Source organism: Mobula hypostoma, chromosome 6 (genome assembly GCF_963921235.1).
Source record: "Mobula hypostoma chromosome 6, sMobHyp1.1, whole genome shotgun sequence".
In the NCBI taxonomy this organism is placed as follows: domain Eukaryota; kingdom Metazoa; phylum Chordata; class Chondrichthyes; order Myliobatiformes; family Myliobatidae; genus Mobula; species Mobula hypostoma.
In genome coordinates this window covers 51,597,647-51,606,117 of record NC_086102.1, presented here as the reverse complement: position 1 = coordinate 51,606,117, position 8,471 = coordinate 51,597,647, and positions in this window count along the sequence as shown.

The window sequence follows — 8,471 nt, the reverse complement described above, 5'->3', positions numbered from 1 at the left end:
ATCTCAGGATTTCTACCAGTGCCAAGTGCAGGCGGGTTTAGAAATAGTAAGATAGCGCATATCAACATGTGGCTGAAGACATGGTGCAGGAGGGAGGGTTTCAGATTTATAGATAACTGGGCAGATTTCCAGGGAAGGTGGGACGGTTTACATCTGAACTGGAGAGGGACAAATATTCTTGGAGGTAGGTTTGCTATAGAGGCTCCAGTGGATTTAAACTAGATACAAGGGGGGAGGGGAGCCAAAGTGTAGGAACAGATGTAGGGGAGAAGGAAGAAAAAGAAAATAGTAAAGTTGTTTGCACCGTTAGTGATAAACAGAGAGTAAGAGGTGGAAAATTTCTTAAATGCATTTATTTTAATGCGAGGAACATTATAAGAAAGGTGGATGAGCTTAAAGCAGCATGGGTTGATACCTGGAAGTATGATGTTGTAGCTATTAGTGAAACATGGTTGCAGGATGGGTGTGATTGGCAACTAAATATTCCTGGATTTTTTTGCTTCAGGTGTGATAGAATCAGAAGGACAAGAGGGGGAGGTGTTGCATTGCTTGTCAGAGAAAATATTACGGCAGTGCTCTGGCAGGATAGATTAGAGGGCTCATCTAGGGAGGCTATTTGGGTGGAATTGAGAAATGGGAAAGGTGTAGTAACACTTATAGGGGTGTATTATAGACCACCTAATGGGGAGCAAAAAGTGGAGGAGCAAATTTGTAAGGAGATAGCAGATATTTGTAGTAAGCACAAGGTTGTGATTGTGGGAGATTTTAATTTTCCACACATAGACTGGGAAGCCCATACTATAAAAGGGCTGGATGGTTTGAGGTTTGTAAAATGTGTGCAGGATAGTTTTTGGCAGCAATACACAGAGGTACCAACTGGAGAAGGGGCACTGTTGGATCTCCTGTTAGGGAATGAGATAGGTCAGGTGATGGAGGTATGTGTTGGGGAGCACTTTGGGTCCAGTGATCACAATGCCATTAGTTTCAATACAATTATGGAGAAGGATAGGTCTGGACCCAGGTTTGAGATTTTTGATTGGAGAAAGGCTAACTTTGAGGAGATGCGAAAGGATTTAGAAGGAGTGGATTGGGACAAGTTGTTTTATGGGAAGGATGTAATAGAGAAATGGAGGTCATTTAAAGGTGAAATTTTGAGGGTACAGAATATTTATGTTCCTGTTAGGTTGAAAGGCAAGGTTAAAAGTTTGAGAGAGCCATGGTTTTCAAGGGATACTGGAAACTTGGTTCAGAAAAAGAGAGAGATCTACAATAAATATAGGCAGCATGGAGTAGATGAAGTGCTCGAGGAATATAAAGAATGTAAAAAGAATTTTAAGAAAGAAATTACAAAAGCTAAAAGATACGAGGTTGCTTTGGCAAGTAAGGTGAAAATAAATCCAAAGGGTTTCTACAGTTATATTAATAGCAAAAGGATAGTGAGGGATAAAATTGGTCCCTTAGAGAATCAGAGTGGACAGCTATATGTGGAACCAAAAGAGATGGGGGAGATTTTGAACGATTTTTTTTCTTCAGTATTCACAAAGGAGAAGGATATTGAATTGTGTAAGGTAAGGGAAACAGGTAGGGAAGTTATGGAAACTATGATGATTAAAGAAGAGGAAATACTGGCACTTTTAAGGAATATAAAAGTGGATAAGTCTCCGGGTCCTGACAGGATATTCCCTAGGACCTTGAGGGAAATTAGTGTAGAAATAGCAGGGGCTCTGACAGAAATATTTCAAATGTCATTAGAAACGGGGATGGTGCCGGAGGATTGGCGTATTGCTCATGTGGTTCCATTGTTTAAAAAGAGTTCTAAGAGTAAACCTAGCAATTATCAGCCTGTGAGTTTGACATCAATGGTGGGTAAATTGATGGAAAGTATTCTTAGAGATGGTATATATAATCATCTGGATAGACAGGGTCTGATTAGATTAGATTAGATTATGAGGACACTCAGTCCTCGTTTATTGTCATTTAGAAATGCATGCATTAAGAAATGATACAATGTTCCTACAGTATGATATCACAGAAACATAGGACAGACCAAGACTAAAACTGACAAAAAACACATAATTATAACATATAGTTACAACAGTGCAAAGCAATACCATAATTTGATAAAGTGCAGACCATGGGCACGGTAAAAAAATGTCTCAAAATCCCAACAGACCATCATCTCACGCAGACGGTAGAAGAGAGAAACTCTCCCTGCCATGAACCTCCAGCGCCGCAAACTTGCCAATACAGCACCCTGAAAGCACCCGACCACAGCCGACTGAGTCTGTCCAAAAACTTCGAGCCTCCAACCAGCCCTCCGAGCACTATCTCTGTCGAGAGTTTTGACCCCGCCCTAGCCGCCGAGCAACAAGAGAAGCCAAGGACTTGGGGCCTTCCCCTCCAGAGATTCTGGATCACACAGCAGCAGCGGCAGCAAAACAGGCATTTCAGAAGTTTCACCAGATGTTCCTCCGTGCTCTCACGTCTGCCTCCATCAAATCAGGATTGTGCATGGCACCCTACTTGACAGATAACAGATATTCATCACCGCAGTGGCCACTGTGAGCTGCATTGCGCCGCTATCTTCTCCTCTCCTCTCCTGATTAGGAACAGTCAACATGGATTTGTGCATGGAAGGTCATGTTTGACAAATCTTATTGAATTTTTTGAAGAGGTTACTAGGAAAGTTGATAAGGGTAAAGTGGTGGATTTTGTCCATATGGACTCCAGTAAGGCCTTTGACAAGGTTCCACATGGGAGGTTAGTTAGGAAGGTTCAATCATTAGGTATTAATATTGAGGTAGTAAAATGGATTCAGCAGTGGCAGGATGGGAGACACCAGACAGTGATGGTGGATAACTGTTTGTCAGATTGGAGGCCGATGACTAGTGGTGTGCCTCAGGGATCTGTGCTGGGTCCAATGTTGTTTGTCATATACATTAATGATCTGGATGATGGGGTGGTAAATCGGATTAGTAAGTATGCAGATGATACTAAGATAGGTGGCATTGTGGATAATGAAGTAGGTTTTCAAAGCTTGCAGAGAGATTTAGGCCAGTTGGAAGAGTGGGCTGAAAGATGGCAGATGGAGTTTAAAGCTGTTAAATGTGAGGTGCTACATTTTGGTAGGACTAATCAAAATAGGACATACATGGTAAACAGTAGGGCATTGAAGAATGCATCTTATCACATTACAAAATCACATAAGAGTCCATCTTATCACATTACAAAACTGTTCAATAGTCTCAGAACAGCAGGATAAATCTTTTCTTGAGCCTGGGGTACATGCTTTTATGATTTTGTATCTTTGATTATGCTGGCTCCCTCACTGAGGCAGTGAGAAGTGTAGAGAGAATCCATGAGTGGAGGCTAGCTTCCCTGATGTGCTGAGAGTGTCCACAACTCTCTGCAGTTATGGACAGAGCAGTTGTCATACCAAGCTGCGATGCATCTGGATAGGATGCTTTCTATGGAGCATCTATAAAAATTGGTGGTGGTCAAAGGGGACGTGCCAAATTTCTTTAGCCTCTTGAGGAAGTAGAGGCAACCAACATGTCGAGAAACCAACTAGAGAGCAGGCCATTCTAGACTGGGTATTGAGCAATGAGGAAGGGTTAATTAGCAATCTTGTCATGAGAGGCCCCTTGGGTAAGAGTGACCACAATATGGTGGAATTCTTCATTAAGATGGAGAGTGACATAGTTAATTCAGAAACAAGGGTTCTGAACTTAAAGAAGGGAAACTTTGAAGGTATGAGACGTGAATTAGCTAAGATAGACTGGCAAATGATACTTAACGGGTTGACGGTGGATATGCAATGGCAAGCATTTAAAGATCGCATGGATGAACTACAACAATTGTTCATCCCAGTTTGGCAAAAGAATAAACCAGGGAAGGTAGTGCACCTGTGGCTGACAAGGGAAATTAGGGATAGTATCAATTCCAAAGAAGAAACATACAAATTAGCCAGAAAAAGCGGCTCACCTGAGGACTGGGAGAAATTCAGAGTCTAGCGGAGGAGGTCAAAGGGCTTAATTAGGAAAGGGAAAAAAGATTGAGAGAGAAAACTTGCAGGGAACATAAAAACTGACTGTAAAAGCTTTTATAGATACGTGCAAAGAAAAATATTGGTTAAGACAAATGTAGGTCCCTTACAGTCAGAAACAGGTGAATTGACCATGGGGAACAAGGACATGGCAGACCAACTGAAATTTCACTAAAGAGGACATAATTAATCTTCCGGAAATAGTAGGGGACCGAGGGTCTAGTGAGATGGAGGAACTGAGGGAAATACATGTTAGTAGGGAAGTGGTGTTAGGTAAATTGAAGGGATTAAAGGCAGATAAATCCCTAGGGCCAGATAGTCTGCATCCCAGAGTGCTTAAGGAAGTAGCCCAAGAAATAGTGGATGCATTAGTGATAATTTTTCAAAATTCTTTAAATTCTGGACTGGTTCCTGAGGATTGGAGGGTGGCTAAAGTAACCCCGCTTTTTAAAAAAGGAGGGAGAGAGGAACCGGGGAATTATAGACCGGTTAGCCTAACATCGGTGGTGGGGGAAATGCTAGAGTCAGTTATCAAAGATGTGATAACAGCACATTTGGAAAGCGGTGAAATCATCAGACAAAGTCAGCATGGATTTGTGAAAGGAAAATCATGTCTGACGAATCTCATAGAATTTTTTGAGGATGTAACTAGTAGAGTGGATGGGGAGAACCAGTAGATGTGGTATATTTAGATTTTCAAAAGGCTTTTGACAAGGTCCCACACAGGAGATTAGTGTGCAAACTTAAAGCGCATGGTATTGGGGGTATGGTATTGATGTGGATAGAGAATTGGTTGGCAGACAGGAAGCAAAGAGTGGGAATAAACGGGACCTTTTCAGAATGGCAGGCAGTGACTAGTGGGGTCAGTGCTGGGGCCCCAGTTGTTTACAATATATATTAATGACTTAGACGAGGGAATTAAATGCATCTCCAAGTTTGCGGATGACATGAAGCTGGGCGGCAGTGTTAGCTGTGAGGAGGCTGCTAAGAGCATGCAGGGTGACTTGGATAGGTTAGGTGAGTGGGCAAATTCATGGCAGATGCAATTTAATGTGGATAAATGTGAGGTTATCCACTTTGATGGCAAAAACAGGAAAACAGATTATTATCTGAATGGTGGCCGATTAGGAAAAGGGGAGGTTGCAATGAGACCTGGGTGTCATTATACACCACTCATTGAAAGTGGGCATGCAGGTACAGCAGGTGGTGAAAAAGACGAATGGTATGCTGGCATTCATAGCAAGAGGATTCGAGTACAGGAGCAGGGAGGTACTACTGCAGTTGTACAAGGCCTTGGTGAGACCACACCTGGAGTATTGTGTGCAGTTTTGGTCCCCTAATCTGAGGAAAGACATTCTTGCCATAGAGGGAGTACAAAGAAGGTTCACCAGATTAATTCCTGGGATGGCAGGACTTTCATATGATGAAAGACTGGATCCACTAGGCTTATACTCACTGGAATTTAGGAGATTGAGGGGGAATCTTATTGAAACGTATAAAATCCTAAAGGGATTGGACAGGCTAGATGCAGGAAGATCGTTCCCAATGTTGGGGAAGTCCAGAAAAGGGGTTACAGTTTAAGGATAAAGGGGAAGCCTTTTAGGACCGAGATGAGGAAAAACTTCTTCACACAGAGAGTAGTGAATCTGTGGAATTCTCTGCCACAGGAAACAAGTTGAGGCCAGTTCATTGGCTATATTTAAGAGGAAGTTCAATATGGCCCTTGTGGCTAAAGGGATCGGGGGTATGGAGAGAAGGCAGGTACAGGGTTCTGAGTTGGATGATCAGCCATGATCATAATGAATGGCGGCGCAGGCTCGAAGGGCTGAATGGCCTACTCCTGCACCTATTTCCTATGTTTCTATGTTTCCTCCTCCTGAAGTCATTAATCAGCTCCTGGATCTTGCTGACATTGAGTAAAAGGCTGCTGTTGTGGCACCACTCAGCCAGATTTCCAATCTCACTCCTAATTGCTGATTCGTCATCATCTTTGAATCAGCCTATGACGTTGGTGTCGTCAGCAAGCTTAAATATGACATTGGAGCTGTGCTTAAACTCAGGGTCATACATGTAAAGCGAGTAGAGCAGGAGGCTAAGCACACAGTCTTCTGGTGCACCTGTGTGATGGAGGTTGTGGAGGAGATATCGTTGCCAATCTGAACTGACTGGGGTCCGCAAGTGGGGAAATCGAGGATCTAATTGCACAAGGAGGCATTGAGGCCAAGGTTTTGAAGTTTATTGATTAGTTTTTAGGGGAGGATATAAATGTAATTCCAAGGAAAGCATGACAGCACCTCTACTTCCACAGGAGCCTACGGAGATTCGGCATGTCATCGAAATCTTGACAAAATTCTATACAGTAGATGTATGCCGGGAAGTGTACTGACTGCACTATGGCCTGGTATGGGAACACCAATGCCTTTGAGCAGAAAATCCTACAAAAGGAAGTGGATTTGGCCCAGTACATCATGGGTAAAATCCTCCCAATCATTGAGCATATCCACATGAAATGTTACTGTAGAAAAGCAGCAGCCATCGTTAAGGATCCTCAACAGCTAGGCCATGCTCTTTTTTTGCTGCTGCCATCAGGTAGAAGGTACAGGTTCCTCAGGACTCACACCACCAGGTTCAAGAACAGTTACTACCACTTAACCATCAGGCTGTTGAACAAAAGGGGATAACTACACAGAACCTATTTCTGGTGTTCCCACAAACAATGGTCTCATGTTAAGGATTCTTTATCTTGTTATTTCATGCTCTCGTTATTTATTGCTATTTATTTATATTTGCATTTGCACAGTTTGCTGTTCATTGATCCCATTTGCAGTCACTGTTCTGCAGGTTTGCTAAGTATTTTAGATTAGATTAGATTAGATTCAACTTTGGACATACCGGTTAAATTTGAAGAAACTTGGAGGCCATTTATTCAATATCTTCATATGATGTAAGTTGACTCTTTCTGAATCCTTTGTAGTAATTTTTTTGTTCATGTATAGAGGAGCAGAGTTAACAAAAAATAATAATTTTAGCCGATGCAATATGACAGCCCAATCTTTGTTTTTTTTAGTTTAGTTGTTTTTTTTTAGTTGAGTTTTTTTTCTTTATAAAATATCTTTTTCATGGTTAGTTACTATGAGATTGGGAGGCTAAACTATATTTGTTACTTGGAATCTGTGCTTGTACATATTAACCGTTATTAATGTAATCCCCATCTCTTTGTATCATTACTATTATTGTTATGTTTATTAATTTTGAAACTTAATAAAATGATTGAAAAAAAGATTAGATTCAACTTTATTGTCATTGTGCCAAGTAGATACAAAGCCAATGAAATGCAATTGGCATCTGACCAGAAGTGCAAAAGAATAGTACCTGTATTATTTACAAAATAACTGCGAATAAAAAGTAAGTGCTACAGCATACAAATATAAAAGGACTGAGACAGTCCAATATGGGTGCAATACTGCTTAGCGCTGTGATTTGAGGTTCAGCAGGGTCACAGCCTAGGGAAGAATCTCTTACTGAGCCTGCTGGTATGGGAGCAGAGGCTCCTGCAGTGCGTACCGGATGGGAGGAGAGTAAAAAGTCCATGGTTAGGGTGAGATGCATCCTTGATAATGCTCTTCGCCCTGCCCAGGCAGCGTTTATGGTAGATGTTCTCAATGGTGGGCAATTAGGTGCCGATAATCCACTGGGTAGTTTTCACCACCCACTGAAGTGCTTTGCGGTCCGATACGGGACAATTGCCATACCACACTGAGAAGTAGTTGGTGAGTATGCTCTCAATGGTACAGCGGTAAAAGTCTGTCAGTATCCTGTGACAGATGTGAGCTTTCTTGATGCTCCGCAGGAAATAAAGGCGCTGTTGCGTCTTTTTGATCAGGATGGAGGAGTTCAGGGACCAGGTGAGATCATTGGAAATGTGGACGCCAAGGAATTTGAAGCTTGATACACGCTCCATTACAGTTCAGTTGATGTACAAATGTAGATGGGGACACCAGTGGGGCTCCTAGCATGCCTGAAGTCCACAATAATCTCCTTGGTCTTCTGGGTGTTGAGGGGCAGGTTGTTATCAGCACACCACACAGCCAGGTGCTGGACCTCATCCCTGTAGGCTGTAGGAAAAAGAATCTCAGGGTTGTATGTGGTAATATGATAATGAATAAATTTTACTCTGATAATAAATTTTACTTTCAACTTTGATTGCCAAGCTGTAGCCGATAAAGAGCATCCTGATGTATGCTTCGTTACTGTCTAGATGTTCTAGGGTTGAGTGTAGAGTGGATGAAATTGCATCTGCTGTGGACTTGTTGTGCCACTCTCCTTGTTTAAAACTTGCCCCACACACTTCCATTGAATTTAGCCTTCTAATCTTAAATGCATGTGCTCTGGTGTTAGACATTTCAACCCTGGGTAAAAGATACTG